Raw genomic sequence first — 22,891 nt, forward strand, 5'->3', positions numbered from 1 at the left:
CATTTTGCATCTAAATCCCCTTACTGGACACTTCATGCATCTACTTCACCAAAGCCTCGAGGAATTCATTAATGAGAATGTGTCAGAATCTTTGAAACATGTTTTAATAGCTTTGTAAAACATTTATTTTTATATGGGTGAAGAAGGCAATGTAGTGTAATGGTTAAGAGGACAAACTGTGAACCCTAATGGCCTATTTCATACTCACTGCCTATTAGTGTGGCAAATTGTATAAACACTCTATGCCTCTTTATCTTCACTTGTAAAATAAGGATGACACTAATAACAACCTAACAGAATTGCTATTAGTATTACTTGACTAATAGGAAGTCCCCTACCTTCTGCAGTCCGAAAACCTTGCATGATTTCTTAAAGCCTGGCAATCAGTGAGTGCCACTCACAGCTGATCATATAAAGTACTCAAACTCTTCATTGTTTCTATTTTGGGACTTCACCACTAATGCTAGATTCAAATCTGAGTTTTGTTTTGTTTTGTTTGTTTGTTCGTTTATCTGATTAGGTATACCTTGGCCCCATGGCTCTGCTCCAAAAGCCAAAGTAGCTGATTAAGCAAATATCTAGCCTTTTCATCTCTTATACTAAAAAGTGAGTTCTGTATCCTCTGAAGTCTTAAGGTTGCACATTCTTTATTAGGTTCAGATGATTGGAAGATAAAAAAATGATACATATTTGCTTTAAAGGTAGATCATACAACTAACTGTATTATAAACTTCTGCTTATATTTATCTCCTCTGATGTATAACCCTACAAAAAGAAAACCTGTTAGTCAAGTCAAAATAAATATTCCAATCCATATGGCAATTAAAGATGGCTGTGAAATTTGCTAATGTGACTCCATCCAAAACTGAAAAATTCTGGACTGTGATGAAAATTTTTTTTCCTTCGGTGTCTATCTAAACTCAAATGCTACTACCTTTTCAATGTACCCAGGGTACCCATAGTTATCTATAATTTTGATAGAGCAGATATAAGGGAAATGCAGAGCAGTGTATGTCAATAACCCAGTAAATTAATATTAATAAAATGGTGTGAATGATTCATATTGCACTTGCCTTGTGACCTGAAAGATTTTGCCATTTTTTAGCTTGATGATCATTAACTTTTAGTTTTAATAATTTAGATATTTACTTTGAAGTCAAATTTCAACATTTAAATTAATTTTGCAGATGTATTTTCACATATGCATTGTCATGCAACAGATGTGTTCTTTGGAAGGTATTATATTCAAATTTGAGTATATTTAGTCATAATGTAAATCGCCCATAGAGAACTGTGTATTTTAATTAAAGAACAGTTTTGTACAGAAACTAAGTATCTCCCAATTAATTTGATCAGTAAATTGTAATTCTGTAATTTCTGGAAAAGAATAACATCTGCTCTTTCTTTAGTACTTTGTCTCATCTCATACAGCAATTGCAAAAATCATCTGTGATGCATAGATAATCTACTGTCTGGAACACAGCAGTTACCTAATTGGTATCTCCATTCCAGTTCTTGACTCAATGCAATCAATCCTCCATAAGCAACAAAATTAAGCTTTCAAAGTGTAAATCAGATTACATTGTTTCTATTCAGTGATTTTTTTCCATTGACATTAGAACTGAATCCCAATGTTTTGCTGTGACCCACAAGACCCTCATAATTTGCCCCTTTATAGCTTCCATGCTTTCCTGTGCCAGTTTCCCCATTGTTTACTACATGCCATTCAAATTTATTCACCTTTTAGTTTTTATATTCATTAAGAATTATTTAGACTGAGACACATGCACGTGTCACTCCCTTTACTCAAAAAAAAAAAATACCCAAATATTTTTTCCTATTTTTTTATATCTAGCTCCTTTTCAACACAGGTAGAGGTAAATAATACCTCATCATAGAGATTTTCTTTCATCATCTTATCTTTATCCTTGATACCAGATTCTTCAAAACATTAATACTAAATTAATTTGATTTAATTGTTTACTTTCTTTGCATCTCTATCTAGATTTTAAGTTCTGTGAAACCAGGTACTTTGCATGCTATGTTCATCATTTCATGCCGAGTACAAAATAAAATCATGGTGCATATAGATATATTATTTATTGAATGAATGGAATAAATGAATGAATGAGTAAGGTTTCATGATAAAACTCTCATATATGCATTAGTATGTCTTTTTAAAGCTAATCCAAAGTTTTATTTTATTTTTTTAACTTCTTATATTATGCTGGAGTATAGTTGATTAAAAATATTGTGATAGTTTCAGCTAGACAGCAAAGTGATTCAGGTATACATGTACATGTATCTCTTCTTTTTCAAATTCTTTTCCCATTGAGGTTGTTACATAATATTGAGCAGAGTTCCCTGTGCTATACAGTAAGTCCTTGTTGGTTATCCATTTTAAATATAATGGTGTGTACATGTCAATCCCAAACTATCCTGGAAAATTAAATTATACTATTTGTTCAATAACAGCACACATATACAGATATTTTGCATATATTTACAGAGAGTGCTTGAAGGTATATTCTAAAGTGTGATTTTTATTAGAGTCATAGCATTATTTTAATAGTATAAAATTTGTCACAGAAACAAAGTATATAGTAAAATATGTGTGAAGGATACATATAATAGATACATATATGTGTATATTACATATACATGTATGTGCACATACACATATATATGTGTGTGTATGTGAGGATCTTGTGTCCATTTGGAAACATTTTTTCTGTTATTCTGCACTGTGTAGGAGAAACATACCACTGAGTGGGTGAAACAAGCAACTTATAATTCAATGTTACAAATGTTATAATAGAGCAATTTAGAGAGAAAACAAAAGAGTATCAGGAAAGATTTCTTATCAGGAAAGATTTCTTATCAGGAAAGAAAAATTGTAGCTGCAGCTTGAAAGATAAACATGGGTTAGCCAAGAATTGGAAGACTTAATATTGTTAAAATGTCCATGCCACCTGCTACCTGCAGCAATCTAGAGAGTCAATACAATCTCCATCAAAATTCCAATGGCATTTTTTTACAGTAAAAAAAAAGGCAATTCTAAATTTCAACTGGAATCATAAAAGACTCTGAATGGTTAAAGCAATCTTGAGAAAGAAAAACAAAGGTGGATATATCACACTTCCTGATTTCAAAATGTATTACAGAGCTACAGTAATTAAAACAGTATGATGCTGGCATAATGCCAGACACAAAGATCAAGGGTCCAGAATAGAGAGTCCAGGAGTAAACCCACATATATATGGTAAATTGATTTTAGACAAGGGTGCCAAGAATAGACAATGGGGGAAAGACAGTATTTTCAACAAATGGTATTGGGAAACAATATCCACAAGCAAAAGAATGAAATCGGAAGCCTATCTTACACCATACACAAAAATCAACCCGAAATGGATTAAAGATTTAAACGTAAGGCTTGAAACTATAAAATTCCTAGAAGAAAATATACAGAAAAATCTTCTTGACATTGGTATAGGCAATGATTTCTTGGATATGACACCAAAAGTACAAGCAACAAAAGCAGAAATATAGAATTGAGACAATGCCAAGCTAGAAAGCTTCTGAATGAAGTACAGATCAAGAGAATAAAAAGGAAACCTAAAGAACAAAGGGAAATATTTGTAAACTATATATATGATAAGGAGTTAATATTGAACTATGTAAGGAACTCCTACAAGTCAATGACAAACAACATCAACAACAAATAACCTGACTGAAAAATGGGCAAAGGACTTGAATAGACATTTCTCCAAAGAAGACACACAAAAGGACAATGGGTATATGAAAAGATGCTCAACATTACTAATCATCAGGGAAATGCAAATCAAAACAACAGTGAAATATCACACATATTAGAATGGCTAGTCAAAAAAAAAAAAAGACAAGTGTTGACAAGGATGTGGAGAAATTGGAACCCTTGTACACCACTCATGGGAATGTGAATTGGGGCAGCTTCTATGGAAAGTAGTATGGAAATTTCTAAAAATATTAAAAATAGAACTAGTATATGATCCAGCAATCCCATTTCTGAATATATATCTAAAAGTACTGAAATCAAAATCTTGAAAAGATATCTTCACTCCTATATTTGTTGCAACGTAATTACAAAATAGTCAAAATATGATATAGACATACAATTGAATGTTCACTATTAAGAAAGAAATCCTGCCATATGTGAAAACTTGGATGAACCTGTAGGACATTATGCTAAATAAAATAAACCATTCACAAAAGAGCAAATACTGTAATCCTACTTGTATATAGCAGCAGAAATAGTTGGAGTCATAGAACCAGATAGTAAAACAGTGTTTGCTAGGGGATGAGAGGAGAGGGAAATGAGGTGCTGCTGTTCAGTGAGTATAAAGTTTCAATTATATAAAATTCTAGAGGTCTGCTATATAACGTTGTGACTTTAGTTAACAATACTGTATTGTACACTTAAAATTTTGTTAAGAAGGTAGATCTCATTTTAAATATTCTTACCAAACCAAATAAATAGCAAAGGCAAGGAAAAGCAAATATATTTGGGGTACACCAGATTGTTTGGCAGAGTCTTAGTTACATGTAATTGTTTACACATGATGGAGTGGGCACAAATACAACTTTTCTCTGGTTGTACTTTAAAAGTACTTTATTTTAAATTAAATTTCTTGTATCATAATATTATGCTATTTTTTAAACTTTCAATTATTCTCTTATTCTATCATATTTACATGTTCAAACACAGTAAAATTTAAATAGGACAGGTTATTATTCCTAGTTTACACACAAGTAAGACAAAGGTAAATATAAAATTCTTAATAAAATTTTACAGTTTGACTAACAGCTCAAATAACATCCTTTATTACTATTTTTAAAATGTCATTTAAAAACAAAAACAATTTCTCTTAAAAACCCAGTAAAATGTTGATCTAAAGTAATTTTACATTTAAAAAAGGACAAATGAGTAAGCACTCTGTTCAATTTAAGTTTCAATACAAAAACCTGAAACATATAAAGAAACATAACTTATCTTGACACAACATCATTATTTGTTAAGATAAATTAACAAATAGCACCTTTGGGTGCAACTAATCTATTCAATTGCTGTCAGTGCTGATTAGAATATCTGTCTAAACTGTAATAAACTGTGAATGTATTAATATGTGATAGTGTCTTTTGTTTATTTAATGTGAAGCAATTACCACTTATTCATTCCACCAATCACGATTTTCCATGAGTGATTCTGCCTCTTGCTTACAGTGTTCAAATGAACAGGGCCATCAGTCACATTTTATCGTTGCCCAAAGCTATTATTTACTTTGAGTTAGAGTTACTGTGGTGACTTAAATAGGTAACATGCAACCTCACTAATCAGGTTTATTCAAGAGATGTATGATTAGCAATATCAGAAAGAGAAAGATACAACAAATGAAGATAGAGTAAATTGAATCTTAGTGTATTATATTGGCTAATTGTAAAAACTTCCAATTCAAATCTTCCATGAATGTTTTCTTACTAAATAGTACAATATTTATTATTTATTAATATTTTGTTTTGTAAGAACTTCACCTTTGCAAAACAGTTATGGTCAAACTAGTTGGATGTTAGTTGTATCCATAAGCTTATGACATTAATTATAAAAATATTCTCTTTGTTTTCCAATAACTGATAATTTTAATATCAATTTTCTCCCATTTCTTGTTTTGCTACTATTTGTTTATATTTTTGGAAGACAGGTGTCTTCATATTTACCAAATAATTATATCTACTATGACTAAATTAAACTTATGTCTATTTTTCCATGAATTGTTTTGAATGCCAAAATTGTCTGTTTTTTGTTTTCATATTTTGGATTGACATGTTCTACTTTCTTCATACATTTCATGCTACAATAATGCATTTCTTTCATTCCATAACTATCAAGGGTTTGAAATATTTCTCTAATATATGTGGACCAGTTATTAACATAGGAGGAAACATGCTAAAGAGATCTTGCTTGCTTACAGTACATTAATAGTCACGATTTCTCCAGTTGTATTTTCTCCAACGTGTTCAGAAAACTTGGCTTGGCATTAAAATGCTTTTCACCTTTTGAGCAAGGGGATAAAGAAGCCAAATAAAGATTTTTTTTTGAAATATTGATATGTAAAACCTTAAATCTTTAGGTTTGTAGGTATATGCCTACCAGTGACAAATCATGGCTTGTACTATGGCAAAGGTGTAGGGATCCTATAAGAAACTTACTGCATTGGGTACAAATGTATTTATTGAAAGTATTTGCTTTTTGCCTGGCATTTTTAAAAGCCAATGTGAGTACAATAGCTCTACTATCAAAACAGATCTAGAATTATCTACAGAGCACAAAGTAGTGATTAATGTGAGATGGCTTCATTGAAACTGCCCTATTTCCTATATTTTTTCTCTATAAATTAGAGTTACAATATCCCAAAACTTGGGATTTGAACATGCTCCTCAGTGGAATGAAAATTCAGTAGTATATTTTGACTCCTGTCAAGAACCTTATCATATGTTATACTCACAATGGAACTTTAGTGTTTGTGGATAACATTCTGTATTAAAGAGTGCTTTGAATATACAAGTCTATTGTCTATCAAAGGAACAAAAGATGAAGATGATAAGAAATTATAACAAGTGCATTTTTGCAGCTGGATTTGTAAGAATATATTTGCAGTAAAACTTTTACTATGTGAGAGAAATATGCATTGTCAGTAGTTATCATTTTAATCTGCTGGGTTTCAAGTATGAATACAGTACAATGGCAGTGCTAGTTTTTAAAAATTATTAGCGACAAATTTTCACCTATCTTCACACTTGCATCCATGAAACTTATCGTCACTGACTGTAGTATCACACGTGCATGATTTAACTTGCTGAGTTGCATTACGCTGTCCTGAGATAGTTCATGAGTGTTTGAAAGATGGATAAACCAATTAATGGTATGCCACTAGTTCATATAAATTAGATTTAAACCATAACTTGGGTTTAAAACCTTAAATTACACTTAATTGTAATAGTAAGCATTGATAACATTATTGATTTCTATATGCTTCACTCAATTCATCTTGATTTTGATTGCATTATCACCAATCTCTAAGCATCATATTCCATTTTTTTTTGCTTCCTAAAACAGAAGGTAAGTTGAATACAACTGTACCTACAGCAAGAGTATTATATAGATTTATGCTTGCTTTTGAAAATAATGCAGGTCTGAGTTACCCAATAGACAGGAAATACTATGACCATTCCAGGCTCAGAATCAATCACATAGCCCAATAAGCCTACAATTTACTTTCCTACAAACTGATTTTTGAATACCACCTAAGACTATATTAACATAAATATTTTTAAATAGGTATTGCATATGAGTGGAGGTGTCCTTACTTTCAAATCCCTTTTTAAAACATCAAAGAAAGTAAAAGAGAAAAAAAAATATCAGACAATATTTTCATGAAGCTATAATATGAGATTAGATTGCCAATTAAATATTTAGATCCTTAAGAAAAAAAATGGAGTTTGTTTGCTCAAGTTTGCAACAAGGCCATTTACTTATTCTCTGCTCTTCAGGCAATCACATCACTGAAATTTAACATACTGAAATTTTAATTGTATATTCCACAGGGCTCTACTAAGAAAATTATATAAACTGTTGAGCAAATTTTAAAAATAATTATGATATTATAATAGCTGATTTAATCTGGGATTTTCAGAGCTCAGCCTTTTGGTAAGAATGCAGAGCTAAGAAGAACCTTGGCTGAATCACCAAATAGTTGACAAAAGGCAATAGAGAGAGATTCAAATGGCCCTGGTTCCATCTAGGGCCATCTGCCTAAACATCATCATCAGTGGAGAAAACATGGTTTGCTTACAGAGCTTTTCATAGTCCTATGTCATTGTCATTGCTGTCACTGAAAAGGACACCCACTTTTTCCAAGTGATAAAGCCTTTCCCTCCTTCTTACCACTGTAGGGAATGGGCAGGCCCTTGCCATACAAAGATCATCAAGAATATTCCCAACATACCAGACATTCCTGCTTACATCTAGTCATCATAAGAAGCACAAGACTCAACTGTCATACTTTATTGCCTGATTTCTCATTCTCATACAGCCCTGTAATTCTCTATTCTCATCCAGTCACATATCTCACTTCATTGTAGAAACTCTTCCTCTATGCTGTGTTGAATGCACAGTAAATTATTAACAAAATCTTCTACATGTAATTTTTCTGATTTTTAAAATTTTTCTCTTTGTCCTGATTAAACCTTAATGGTACCCTGAGAACATTCTTGAAAGGGTTTATTCTCATGCACCTTACATACCAGAGGCTGGAGATGGAGTAGGTGTCTTCATTTGGCCTCCAGAGTACCATTCTATGTTTTTCTCCTAGGTTCTAATTTCCTCTTTGTTTACATGCATTCCCTCAGGAATTTCATCTAGTACACTGGCTTTAAAAGTGAAAGCTGATGACTCCTAATTTTTTATCTCCAGCCCCAATGTCTTCTTGAACTGGTGTCCCTTAAATTCAACTGTCTTTTTAACAATTCCCTCCACATGGATATCCAATTAAGTTGTTCAAAACAAAAAGTTTGATTTCTCTGCTCCCCAAATTATTTGTTCTTCAGTATTCCCCATTTAATTCCATATTTCTCCTTGGTCTGAATAATTCTTTTTTCTGTCATACTTCACATCCAGTCTACCAGCAAATTATTCTGGTGCTAAGATTTAAATATATATATAACCTGTCCTTTTGTATGCTTTAGATAAAAAATCATTTTGTGTTCTTTAGCATCACAACTTTGAAAAAAGAATCTCTAATGAATCACCTTTGTAATTGGGATTCCCTGGTATACATAGTTGGTGGTAATAATTCAATAATTTTACATGGATTGGTATTAATTACACAGAATACACTGAAATTAGAGTAGCAGTAAATTAAAATAGCAGTAAATTAAAGATATACCAACCTGTAGAAATAACAGGTTGCTTTTAAAATCTAGTTTAGGAATTTTTTAATTTTACAAATTAATATTTTACTTTCTTTAGTGGCATTAAATTAGTTTATTAAAGACAGAATGCAATTTGCATAGACAGCCTGATCATGAAAACCTTTCTCTTAATTCCCAGAGCATCATAAAAAGAATGCCTATTAAGTAAAATTCTCCCTCTCTTCCTCTGCCAACGATTTTCAAATGGGACATTATTTGTATTTAAGGCAGGAATCATCTGTGCTGTCAAATGCTTTGATGAACCACATAGCATCCATGACCCCCCCAAGGAACTATCAGCAATATTTACTATCATTTTGGAACCCAAAAAATGTACTTAAAGAGTTCCAGAAACCTCCAAAAAAGAGTAGAAGTGTCTGGCTTACTCATCAACTAGATAGTTTCTATTTATCAATATAATAGTTACTAGCACCAACCAAAGTTTTATACTGTGTAAAAGAAGCTAATGTACAATGAAGCTATGAGTTCATCATCAAGTGCTATAAATAATTTAGAATGTTATTCTTCATTATGTGCACCTAAGACCTAAATTATTTTTGAATTTTTCTAGTCTGCTTGATATTACATCTACACAGGAAATACAATTGGAAACATTCCTGAATGTACTAGAATTGGCATGTTTATTGTCTTTGCCAGCTTTCTAATTTGACAATCAGAAACAATACTCCTGCAATGAAAGTTGGTAAGATGTAAGACAGGGTAAATCAGAATTTTTTCCTATTTAATTCAAAAAATGAACATTTAATATGTATATTTTCTTGTTTTTACTGAGTTCTATAGATAAAACTAATCAAAAGAGAGTCTATTTGCTTCATTGACATTTCTGTATAAAAAGGAATAGAAATAACTACATAGCAATTCTAATACAGTATCAAAATGTTATTTGGAGAAGGTAAATATATATATACACACATATACATGCATATACATACATACATTTGGAAGGCTTTGGAGCATGTTTACTAATACTTTAATAATGTAGAGGAGTTAACTGGGTAAGGGGAGGAGCAATAGAGAATAATTATTATGCACGGGGAGACACTATGCCATGATCCAGAGGTTGGAGAAAGTATTTTCAACTTCCAACTTACCAAACAGTGACAACCAAATTTATGAATATATATATATATATATATATATATATATATATATATATAATTTGAATAATCAAACCTGTATAATAAAGTATTTTTAAACCTGTACTATCAATTGAACCAGACAGGATGGACTTCAAACTACAAAAGGAAAGGTATTAAAATAAATGTGTTTACTCTGTTAATAACATTAACTTTTGCTATAATAGTCTAACTGTAAACATCTTCCCACCATTGCCTTAGAAAAGCAAAACAACAGAAATAACTGGTGTCATAAATTTGCAAAAGTAATGTTGATTTATTTAATTTTACCATTACTTAAAGTAAGTTTTAATTAATTGTCTCTGTGATAATGACTGACATGGTGTAAGTGGTGAATGAGTTGATAAGTAGACAATTTTGAAAGGATTTTATTTCTATTTCCCAAATAATATATACTTCAGAGGATTCTGGGAATATGAACAGCTTGTGCACTTGCTTGTGAGAGCTGGGGTGGGTAAAAAGGACCATGTTCCACAAATACTGGGGCTCTGTGCTCTAATCATTGGTTGCTGATTCTTATCAAAGGAGTGCAAAGAGGGAGTGGCCATTTTTTGTGTACCTTCACACATTGTTGCAAGCCCCTCTCCCTATGGGTAAAGTAAATTCCAACGGATTTAAAAGAATGGGTTGTTTTTGTTTGTTTGTTTGTTTCTGTTTTTGTTTTTTGCCTCTTCACTTTTCTCTTTTCCCCTTTTGGGAGCCAGGTACTGAAGACTAAGATATTCAAAATAAACTGAATATATGATGGAAATTTGAAAGTCATCATACATGATCAGGGGAAGATGCAGATTCAGAAAATACTTGAAAAGATCTTAAGTTTACACATCAGGCTAATGCTTATAACAGAGAGAACCTATAGCAATTTTTAAAAAGTGATCAAAACCCAAAAAACAGAAAACTCTGGGGAAAGTGGGAGAATCTGATTACCGGAGTTGCCACAATATCAGATTCAACTGTCCAGTTTTCACCAAAAAAAATCACAAGGCATACAAAGAAACAGGAAAATGAGACCTAGTCAAAAGAAAAACAATAACAGGAGAAACCATCCATGAAAAAGACTAGATGACAAATACTTTAAAATGACTAAAGATGCTCAAAAAACTAAAAAAGACTTTGATAACATCAAGAAAATGATATGTAAACAAACAGATACATCAACTAAAAGATAGAAAACCTAAAAAGAAAAACCAAAAATAAATTCTGGAGTTGAAAAGTACAATAATTAAAATGAAAAATTCACATGAGAAACAAATGTAGATTTGAGCAGGCAGAAGAAAGAAATCAGAAAACATGAAAATAGGCCAATACAAATTATGAGTCTGACAAACAAACAAACAAAAAAAAAACACAGATTGAAGAAAAGAGAACAGATCCCGAGGAACCCGTGGGATGCCATCAAATGGACCAACTTATGCATTGTTGGAGTCTCAAGAAAGAAGAGAGATAGAAATGGGCAGAGAGAATTTTTGAATAAATAATGGAAGGAAACTCCAAATTTCTTGAGAACCATAAATATACCCACCAATAAGACACATTAAACTATCAAAGGTCAAAGAATGAATTTTGAAAGCAGCAAGAGAGAAAGAACTCTTCACATACAAGGAATCCTCAAAATATTACAAGAGATTATTTTATCAAAAACTTCTAAAGCCAGAAGGCAGTGGGCTGACATATTCAGAATGATAAAAGAAAAAAAAAAAAAAAAACCTGTCATCCAAAATTCTACATCCAACAAAACTATCCTTCAAAAATGAGACAGAAATTGAGACATTTCCAGATAAATAAAAGTCAAGTGACTTTGTTAAACTTCATCTGCCTTGCAAGAAATTCTACAGGGAGATTTGCAGGTTGAAATAAAAGTACAATAGACAGAGACTTGAAGCCATATGAAAATATAAAGTTCTCAGTAAAGGTAGATATATGGAAAATTATAAATACTAGTATTGTAACGATGATATGTAATTCCACTTTTCATTATCTATATGTATTCAGAGGCACATACTTTTTTTGAAAACAACTATTAATCTAAAAACTATTATTATAGCTTTGGCTTGTAACTCTGCATTTTGCTTTCTACATAATTTGAGACTAATGCATCAAAAATTGTTTATGTGGTTGGATCCATGATGAATACATACATAATTTTATGACATCAACAACTGAAAGTAGTAAGGGCAGAGCTGTTACATGAGCAGAGTTTTGTATGTTAATAAAGTTAAGCCGACATAAATCAAAATGAGAGTGTCATAACTTTAGGATGTCAAATATAATCCCTGTGGTAACCACAAAGAAAACTGGTTTTACATATATATAATGTATATATATATATATATATATATATATTTATATATATATGTGATTAGAAGATAATTTAAGTGTTTCACTACAGAAAAACAACTAAATGCAAAAAGAGACAGTAATGTATGAATTATGTATGAATTGAAGGACAAATATTAAAATATAAGGGTATATAAAATAAATAGAAAAATAGTAGAAGTTCCTTTTATCAGTAACTACTTCAGTTACTTCAATAACTACTTTAAATGTAAATTGATTAAACTTTCTAATCAGAAGACAAGATTGAAAGAATGAATTAAAGAAAAAAATGATCCAATTTTATGACATCTACAAAAGCCTCAGTTTGTGTCCAAATACAAAATAGGTTGAAAGTGAAGTGATGTTAAAAGGTATTCCAAGCAAATAGTACCCAAAAGAGAGCAGGAGTGACTATACCAATATTAGACAAAATAGAATTTATATCAAAGAATGTTGCAAAAGGTAAAAAGACATTATATATTAATGAAAGGTTCAATACAGCAAAAAGACATAAAAATATAAACATTTATACACCAAAAAGAGACTAATAAAATATATGAAGCAAAAATTGCCAGAATTGAAGGAAATAATAGACAACTCTAAAGTAATACTCACAGGCATCAATACTTCACTCTCAATGGATAGAACAACCAGAAAGAATTAAAGAAATAGAGTATGGAACAATCAAAAAAAAAAAATTGATCTAACAGATATATACAAAACATTCATCCCATAAAGAACAGAATATACATTCTTCTCAAGTGCACTTGGAGTATTTGTCAGGATAGATCATTTATCTATCCACAAATTAAATCTCAACACATTAAAAATAATAGATATCATAGCAAAGACTCTTCTCTAACAACAGATTAAATTAGAAGTCAATAAAAGAAGGAAAAACTGGGAAATTCATATTGTGGAATTGAACAACAGAGTTTTAAACAACCAATTGATTAAATAAAAAATAAGAGAAATAAGAAAACACTACAAATACAAATAAAAACAAAACTACAAAAAATTATGTGACAACAAAAACAGTGGTAAGGGTAAAATTTTTAGCTACAAACACATTAAAAAATATAAGGAAGATCTCAAATCAACAACCAAACTTCACAATTACAAAACAAGAAAAAGAAGAACAAACTAAACCCAAAGTTAGCAGAAGAAAGGAAATAATAAAGCTTGGAGCAGAGATAAATGAAATAGACAAGAGAAAAATAGTAGAGAAAAATCAATGAAACCAAAAGTTGATTGTCCATAAATACCAGTAATGTTGACAAACCTTTAACTAGATGAACTATGAAAAAAAGGAGAAAAGCCTCGAAATCAGAAAAGAAAGTGTAGACATTAATATATATTTTACAGAAATATTAAGGATTATAAGTGAGTATTGTGGACAGCGGAGCGCCAAAAAATTGTATAACCTAGATAAAATGAACAAATTTCCAGATATACAAATGCTACCGAGATAAAATGATGAAGAGATAGAAAATCTGAATAAACCTATAACTAATAAGGAGATTCAATTGGTAATCAAAGGCTCTGACAAAAAAAATTCCTGAACCAGATAGCCTTACTGAAGAATTCTACCAAACATTTCAAGAACTAACACCAACTCTTATCAAATTTAAGAAAAATTTGAAGAAGAGGGAAGATGCCCTAACTTATTCTACGAGGCCAGTATTAATTACTCTGATACTGAAGTCAGACAAAGACATTGAAATAAAGCTACAGATCAATATCCCTTATAAACACTGATGTAAAAAATCCTCAACAAAATACTAGCAAACTGAATTCTGAGGCATATTAAAAGGATTATACAGCATGAAAATTGATACTGGAATGCAAGGATGGATCAGCTTATGAAAACTGATCAACATAATACAGAAGATTAACAATATAAAGGAATAAAAGACACAATCATCTGAATTGATGCAGAAAATGTGACAAAATTCAACATTTTTCATAATGAGAGCACTCAAAAAACTCGGAATAGAAGGACACTAACTCAACATAATAAAAGCATATATGAGAAGAACACAATGAACATCATGCTCAATGGTGAAAGATTGAAAGTTTTTCCTCTAAGATCAGGGACAAGGTAAGGATGTCTACTTTTGCCACTTCCTTCTAACATAGTACTCGAAGTCCTAGTTAGAGCAATTAGGCAAGAAAAAGAAAACACATTCAAATCGAAAAAGAAGAACTAAAATTATTTCTGTTTGCAGATTAGATGATCTTATACGTGTACAGTTCTAAAGAACCCACAGAAAACTGTTGGAACTAATAAACAAATTTAGCAAAGTAGCACACACAAAAAGTCAACACACAAAACTAAGATGCATTTCTTTACACTAAAAATAAATAATCCAAAAAGGAAAATTTAAAAAAAATCCATTTACAATATCATCAAAAAGAATAAAGTACTTTGGAATTTACTTAACCAAGGAGGTAAAAGACTACAATAAAGACTACAAAATATCTGAAAGAGATGTGAAAAGACATAAATACATGGAAAGACTTCCCATGTTTATGGATTGGAGGACAATATTGTTAAGATATCATACTATCCAAAGTGATCTACAGATTTATTGCAATTTCTATCAAAATGTCAATGACTATTTTTTGTGTAAATAGAAAAATTTATCTTAAATTTCATATGGAATTTCAAGTGTTCCCAAATAGGCAAAATGATCCTAGAAAAGAAGAACAAAGCTGATGACTCACACTTCCTGATTTCAAAACTTATGACAAAGCTACAGTAAACCAACACTGTGGTAATGGCATAAAGGCAACAGACCAATAAAATAAAGCAAAGAGTTCAGAAATAAACCCTTGAATACATGACTTAATGATTTTCAGCAAGACTGCCAAGATTATTCAATGGAGAAAAGATTGGCTATTCAACAAAAGATGCTAGAAAACTGGCTAACCACATGCAAAAGAATGAAATTGAATCCTTACCTAAAATCATATGTGAAAATTAACTCATTGTAAATATATTATCTAAATGTAAGACCTAAATTTGTAAAATTCTTGGACAAAAACCACATGGAATTGGATTTGGAAATGATTTCTTGGATACGACATCAAAGGCACAGATAACAAATTTCACTTCATGAAAAAAATTATCATACAAAGACACCACCAACACAGTAAAAAGCAAACTACAGAATACAAGAAAATATTTTCAATAGTATACCTATAAGAGATTAATATTCAAACTACATACAGACTCCAAAAATTCAACAACAATTAAACCAGATTCAAAAATGGGCAAAGGACTTGAATAGACATTTCTCCAAAGAAGACACATAAGTAGCCAATAGGCACATGAAAAGATGCTCAACATCACTAACTATTAGAAAAATGCAAATCAGGACTACAGTGAGATACCATTTCATACCTATTGGGATGGCCACTACCAACCAAAACCAAAACAAAACAAAACAAAAAAGAACAGCCAAACAAAAACAAACAACAAAACACACACACAAAAAAAACAGAAAATAAGAGATGTTGACAAGGATTCAGAGGAATTGGAACACTGTGCACTGTTGGTGGAAATATAAACTGATACAATCACTGTGGAAAACAGTATGGTGTTTCCTCAACATATTAAAAGTAGGATTGATATATGATCTATAAATTCCACCTCTGGGTACGTACTCAAAATAACTAAAATCAGGGACTTGAGATATTTGTACACCCATGTTCATAGCAGCATTGTTCACAATAGCTGAAATGTGGGAGCAACCCAACTGTCCAATGATGGATGAATGGACAAACAAAATGTGTTATAAACACATAACAGAATATTATTCATCCTTAAAAATGAAAGAAATTATAACATATCCTACAACAAGGGTGAATTTTGAGGACATTATGATAAGCAAATTATGTAATTACATGAGTCACAAAAAATATTGTATGATTCTATGTATATGAGGTACTTAGATTAGTCAAAATCACAGAGACATAAAGTAGTAGGATAGTTGCCAGGAACTAAGGAAATGAAGAGTTATTACCTAATGGGTATAGAGTCTCAGTTTTGCAAGATGAAAAAAGTTCTGGAGTTGGATGGTGGTGATGGGTACACAACAATATGAATGTACTTCATACTACTATAGACTTTACTTTTAAGACAGTGAATTTTACACAGTGTTTCTACCACAATAAAAGAATTGGAAAAAAATAATATATGCTTACTATTAAGTGTTGGGTAGTTCTTATTTTTTCTTTAATATTTTTCACCTTTATTATTCTATACTCTATTCCAGATAATCTTTTCAAGTGCAAATCCTAGTTAACTTGTCCTCTTGATCTCTTTCTAACAAATTTTCCATTGACATGTTAATTCATTTATCATATTTTCTGGTTGATTCTGTTTAAAATTCTACTAGCAATGCTTGAATTATGGAAACTAAATTTACCTTCCCTCTTTCCATAATCTGAAAAACAGAACAAATACACAAAACAGTGGTCCTCAGACATTAGTCAAGAGCCAGTGAAGAACAGTGAGAAGGGAATAAATGAGTTGTGCGTAGTGAGGGTCTTATCTCACTGACTAGAGAGAATTTCCAGGCCATAGCACAGGAAGCTGTAGCCCTAGCTAAACTTTGCAGTTTTGTCATTTGAGGAGAGAGTTTGGAGTGCTAGGAAGATTAAGCTGTTAGAATTTCTGGAGCAGAAAACCAGAGTGGAGAGAATTGCATAGAGATTTACCAAATAAATATCAAGTAAATCTTGATATTGGTCTCCTATTATCTTTTGTTGAGTATTTCTATGTCTGCATATGAGGAAATTATTAAGGGGTCGGGGGGAACACCACAAAGATTAAAGCAGAAGAACCTCTGATACTCATAGAGGATTGGGAATTATCTGTGTTTTCACCAGAGTGGAGAATCCTCTTAATACATAGGACATAAAATAGCATCATCTGAAGGACATTGCTTCAAGCATTATTATTAAATTAGGCCTACATTGAAAGCTCCTTTCAGCCTGCTTACAAAAAGAAAAAAATTACTATGGATGCCAAAACCCAAAAATGTATGGCCCATATACTGAAGAAAAATCAATCAATAGAAACATACCCAGATAAGAGATGAAAGAATTAGTTGACAAGGACATAAATAAAACAAAACAAAAATTGTTACAAGTACACGCTGTATATACAAGAACGTACAAGAAAGAATGAGCATCTCAAGGAGAGGTATGGAAGATATAAAGAAAGATTTATATAAAACTTACAGGAATTAAAATACATCATCTGAAAAGTAAACAGGATGTGTTTAACAGCATAATAGTAACTGTGGAAATAAAGGTTAGTGAATGTAAAGCAGCAGTAGAAAAGATTCAAGATGAAAAAAAGTAGAAGTAAAGACAACACTATGTGCTGAAAATCTTTGATAAAGAAAAAAAATTAAAGCCTCCAGAGGAAGGTATTATATACAGAAGAAAAATGAAATTTACAGATGTTTTGTCAGAAACAGGACAAGCTACAAGATACTGAAAAACATCTGAAATTACTGAAAGAAAAAAAAAGTCAAACTAGGATTCTACATCTAGTAAAATATTATTTCAAAAGTAAAGGCAAAAATACTTTTTTAGACACAAAAAAGATAATTTATTGCTAGCAAAAACCGAATTAGAAATCCTGACCCAAAGGAAATTTTTCAGGGTGAAGGAAAATAATACTAGATGAAAATTTGGACCTAGAATAAAGAATAATATACCCTGGAAATGGTAAATATGCAGACAAATATAAAGATTGCTTCTTATTTTTTAAGTCTCTCTAAAAGATAATTGTCAAGTATTGTAACATTTGTAGAGGTAAACTGTATGACAACAAAACCACAAAGTCTGGATGGAGAGAAAATGGAAATAATTGTTATAAAGATACGTTTTTCAGAAGTGGTAAATGTTATTCAAAGGCATATAACATACATAAAAGATGCCCACTATAAACCATTAAAAAAGCAAAAGGAAGATTTATAGCTAATAGACCAACTAAGAAAATTTAATATAAATACTTATACACATGAAAGATGGCTAGAGGGAAAAGGAAATAAAGAATTGACCAGACCATTAATAAACAAGTAGCAAGATGGCAGATGCAAACCCAAACATCTTAATTGCATTAAACTCAAATTAAATTAAAATTAAGAGCTTGTCAAATTGGATAAAAAGGTAAGACAACTATATGTCATTCATAAGAAATCAACTTTTAATATAAGGATAAAAAGATATATTGTGCTAACACAAATAGAGCTTTGGAATAGCCATAAAATACCAAAGTAAGTTCAAGTCCATCACCTTAACTGCTCAGCCACAAAAAAGTAAATTTCAAAGCAAGGAATAAATGACATAAATAAGGCATTTCCTAAGTATAAATGGATTGATTTTTCAACAGAACCTAATGATCCAAAACATTTATGAATCTAATATAGTTTCAAGATGCACAACACAAAATCTGAAAGAAATACAAGAAATAAATTCAAAATTATAATTGGAGATTTCAGTAATTAAAATAATTAAATCATTAAGATCATAGAAATCTTGAACAATATCAATCTGCTCAACCTAGCAAACATATATAGAACAATTCATCCAACAACAGGAGGATATATAAGCATCTAAAGAAAACACGGAACATTTACCAAAATTGACCATATCCTGGCTCAGGGGTGGGATAAATCAAAGTGGAATTAAAATAGATACCAGTTTAGAAAAGGTATTAGGAAAATACCTAAATGTGTTGAATTTAAGCAAAAAACTTCCTATTAACCTACAAAGAATAAATGTGAGAGAAATTTAAATAAAAAGAACCAATGAAAATTAAAACAAAATATATCAAACATATGGACATCAAGTGGGGAAAGCAGGGGGCAGGAGGGGTTGAGGTGGGATGAACTGGGAGATAGGGATTGCCATACATACATTACTAATAAGAAAAAAATGTCAAATTGTATGCTTTGGATAGATGCAGTTTATTGTATGTTAATTGTATCTCAATAAAAGTTCTTAATAAAAAAAAGATTTGTTGGATGCAACTTAAAAGTTGTTATTGTGAAATTTAGGAAAGGTTAATGATTAAATCAATGATAATGCTTCCACTTCATGAAATTAAAAAAAGGAACAACAAATAAAGCCCAAAGCAAACAAAAAAGGAATACAGAGAAGAAATAAATGAAATTGAAGAATAAAACATTATTAAAAAATCAATGAAACCAAGCTGGTTTTTTATATGACCAATAAAATGGATAAAGCTTTACACAGACCAGTCAGGAAAGAAGGAGAAGAAACATAAAGCCCCAATATCATAATGAGAGAAGAGACATTACTTTAGAAATTCTAGACATTAAATGGATAACAGGGAACATTTTGGACAATTATTTATCCAAACTTCTGCAATTTAGATGCAAGTAACAAATTTTCACACAAATTACCAGACTTTTTTAAAAAGATGATATTAATAGTTCTAATTCCAGCTATGTAGCCTTCAACAATTTATCCAAATTCTTTATACCTTGCTTCTGCATCTGTAAAATAGAGATATTGAAATAGTGCATAAATGAGGGATTGTACAAAGGCTGAAAGAATTAATATGTGAAAAGTCCTCAATACAGTGTCTGTCACATAATATGTGCTATGTGTGACAGCAAGAATGGTTATGATTATTAATTTCTTAGAATTTAACTTTTGTTTTGCTTTTGACTCAGTATTTTCCTTATTTTTTGTCATCTAGGTCATCCTTTTAAAAAGTTGTGTAAAGTGTTTAAGTTAACAATTTCATTTTGCTTTTGCCATAAAATAAAATCCCATTTCATGTATTTTTCAAAAAATTAAAGTTATAATACAGATTAATGATATCACCAACTAGCTCATAGTGTTAACTTGACAAAATCTATGGTTGATTTATGGTTAAATTTTTAGACTTTTAGGAAGTCTTCAATATTAAAATAATTTATCAAACTCCACTTGATATTTTCACTTTTAATATAATTTGTTTGAGAAAATACAGTGATAGCTAGTCTAAATTTAGTAACTTTAAAAACAAATTTTATTTTCTAATATGGTTTAGATACATTTGAAAAATAACATGGAATATGCTTTCAGCTGTGCATTTCTGTTAAAATGTAAAATGCATTCACTTTACTGAAATGCATTTTTTTGCACAGGCTTTGATAAACTTCAGCACTTTATGTAATACGCACATACAAACACACAGGAAAAACCCAAATTTATTGCATTAAAAGTCTACAAACAAATGTCTTATTACTTAGAAGTGAAAAATAGGATTATTAATTTGGAAGATATAAAGAAATGTAGAATAAAAATTATATGTGATAGAGACCCTATATAATAATTGTATTCATAATATCATGACTTTTCACAAAGTGTAGTATAATGGTAGCACTAAGTTTATTAATAAATGTGTTTAAATTGCTATGGTGAATTAAGTAATGTCTAAAATCAATGTTCTATTCTTCATTAAATAAAGCCTTTGTCCATCAGGTCACTGTCTTGTACTGTATCAACAATAAATTTATAGCACATTAAGTCAATATTTGAATATAGTTAGTGAGTCATTAGCTATGAATCATAACAGGATCAAATCCATTGGCTTCTTTTTCTAAAGGCATTATATATAATTCCCAGCATTTGCTTTGACTTGTTATAATATGTAGTTTCCTGTTAGAATCTACTTATTAATCATTTCCCACCCTCCTTTAAACAAAAGGAAAATTATTGTGCCATGTTGACCCTTATGCTTTAATATGTGTTGCATTAACGTGGCTAACAGTGCCCTTTCCTTCTATTAAAAACTGAATGTATTTTTTTAATTTTATTTATTTATTTATTATTTTTTTGGGGGTACACCAAGTTCAATCATCTGTTTCTATACACATATCCCCGTATTCCCTCCCTTCCTTGACTCCCCCCCTCGAGTCCCCCCCACCCTCCCCACCCCAGTCCTCTAAGGCATCTTCCATCCTCGTGAATGTATTTAATTTTATATTCCATGGGAAAAAAAGCTTATATAATCTAGTCAAAAAGACAATGTATTGATCTTCTGTATAGGTGTTAAATCCACAGTGTGATCTGTTGATCTGTACATGTAGATTTATGTCTTCCCATCATAAATTGCTCCTATGAAGTACCTATGTTTAAAGATGTATAAAATGTGAACATCATACCACTGTTGTGTCTATATTTTAAATGGTCAGAGTTTTTATCTGTTGATAGTTATCCAATGAAACAGAAATATGGCTATAAGATCTCATAAATACAGTGTGTCCTTTACAGGGGATGTTGTGAGATTCATCTTAAAAAGCACTGAAAGTTAGTGCTAGTGATAAATGGTAACTTACCAGGAATAGGTGTAGTTGTTTATATGTAAGTAAAGTAGTTTTTTTTAATGGACTTTTTTGATGTTAACATTTAATGCTAGCGATAATGCTAGATATATGGCTTTAAAGAAAACATTGAACTATTTTGGAATGTTTTATTGAATGGGTAGGGTCATACATTCTAGAGTGATATTCACCATCCATTTTTTAGTATGCTTAGATATAGACATTATCACTTAAATATGCAAATATTAAAATGAAACTACTCATTTTCTTTTCCTACTGTTCAAAATAATGAGTTAATTAATATAGGATTTTCCAGTCTAGTAACCTCAGTATATATGTTCTTAAAGATAAACAGCTGTTTATAGTTAGTGATTCAAACCATATACACCTTCATAGTAGACTCTGCACCAGTTTAAACAAAAACTTATAACCACAAATGGTGACATTTTGTTCTTGCTTATTCAAATATCATATCTTCAGATACCATTATGATAACATATCAGAGTATAGTATTAAAGCAAATAAGATAATAAAGTCAGGTATTTACTTTTTCGCAAAATTTCATTTTTCATATCACTTAATTTGTTATTTCATGTGTTATTGAAAGAAAAAGTAGCTGCCACTAATTGCGTTTATTATCACCATTTATTTTGGTCAGTTTCATATTCTTCCTCTTTTGAAGGATATATCATTTCCATATTACAGCATAAGTAGCTATTGGCTTGAAAGGTGATATGAGTAGACAGATTTTTTCTTTTAAAAAGAAGATTATATCATGAAATAAATATTATAAATTCAAAAATACATACACAATTTAAATGTATAGAAATATACACATAGGTTACAGAAGGATAGGAAGTTTCTTTTATAACAGAACAAAAAGTAACACTCTGAAATCCCTTTTTTTTTCTCATGGACCAGTAATTTAATTTGGGAGGGGACTATAAACTACTAAATGTCAGCAGTTTCACCTAACAGTCTCATTTAGTAAGACAGCAATTTAATAAATGCTATAATATGGCAATCCTTTTAAATTTTTTAAAAATTATTAACACA

The sequence above is a fragment of the Hippopotamus amphibius genome, chromosome 1 (assembly GCF_030028045.1).
Source record: "Hippopotamus amphibius kiboko isolate mHipAmp2 chromosome 1, mHipAmp2.hap2, whole genome shotgun sequence".
In the NCBI taxonomy this organism is placed as follows: Eukaryota; Metazoa; Chordata; class Mammalia; order Artiodactyla; family Hippopotamidae; genus Hippopotamus; species Hippopotamus amphibius.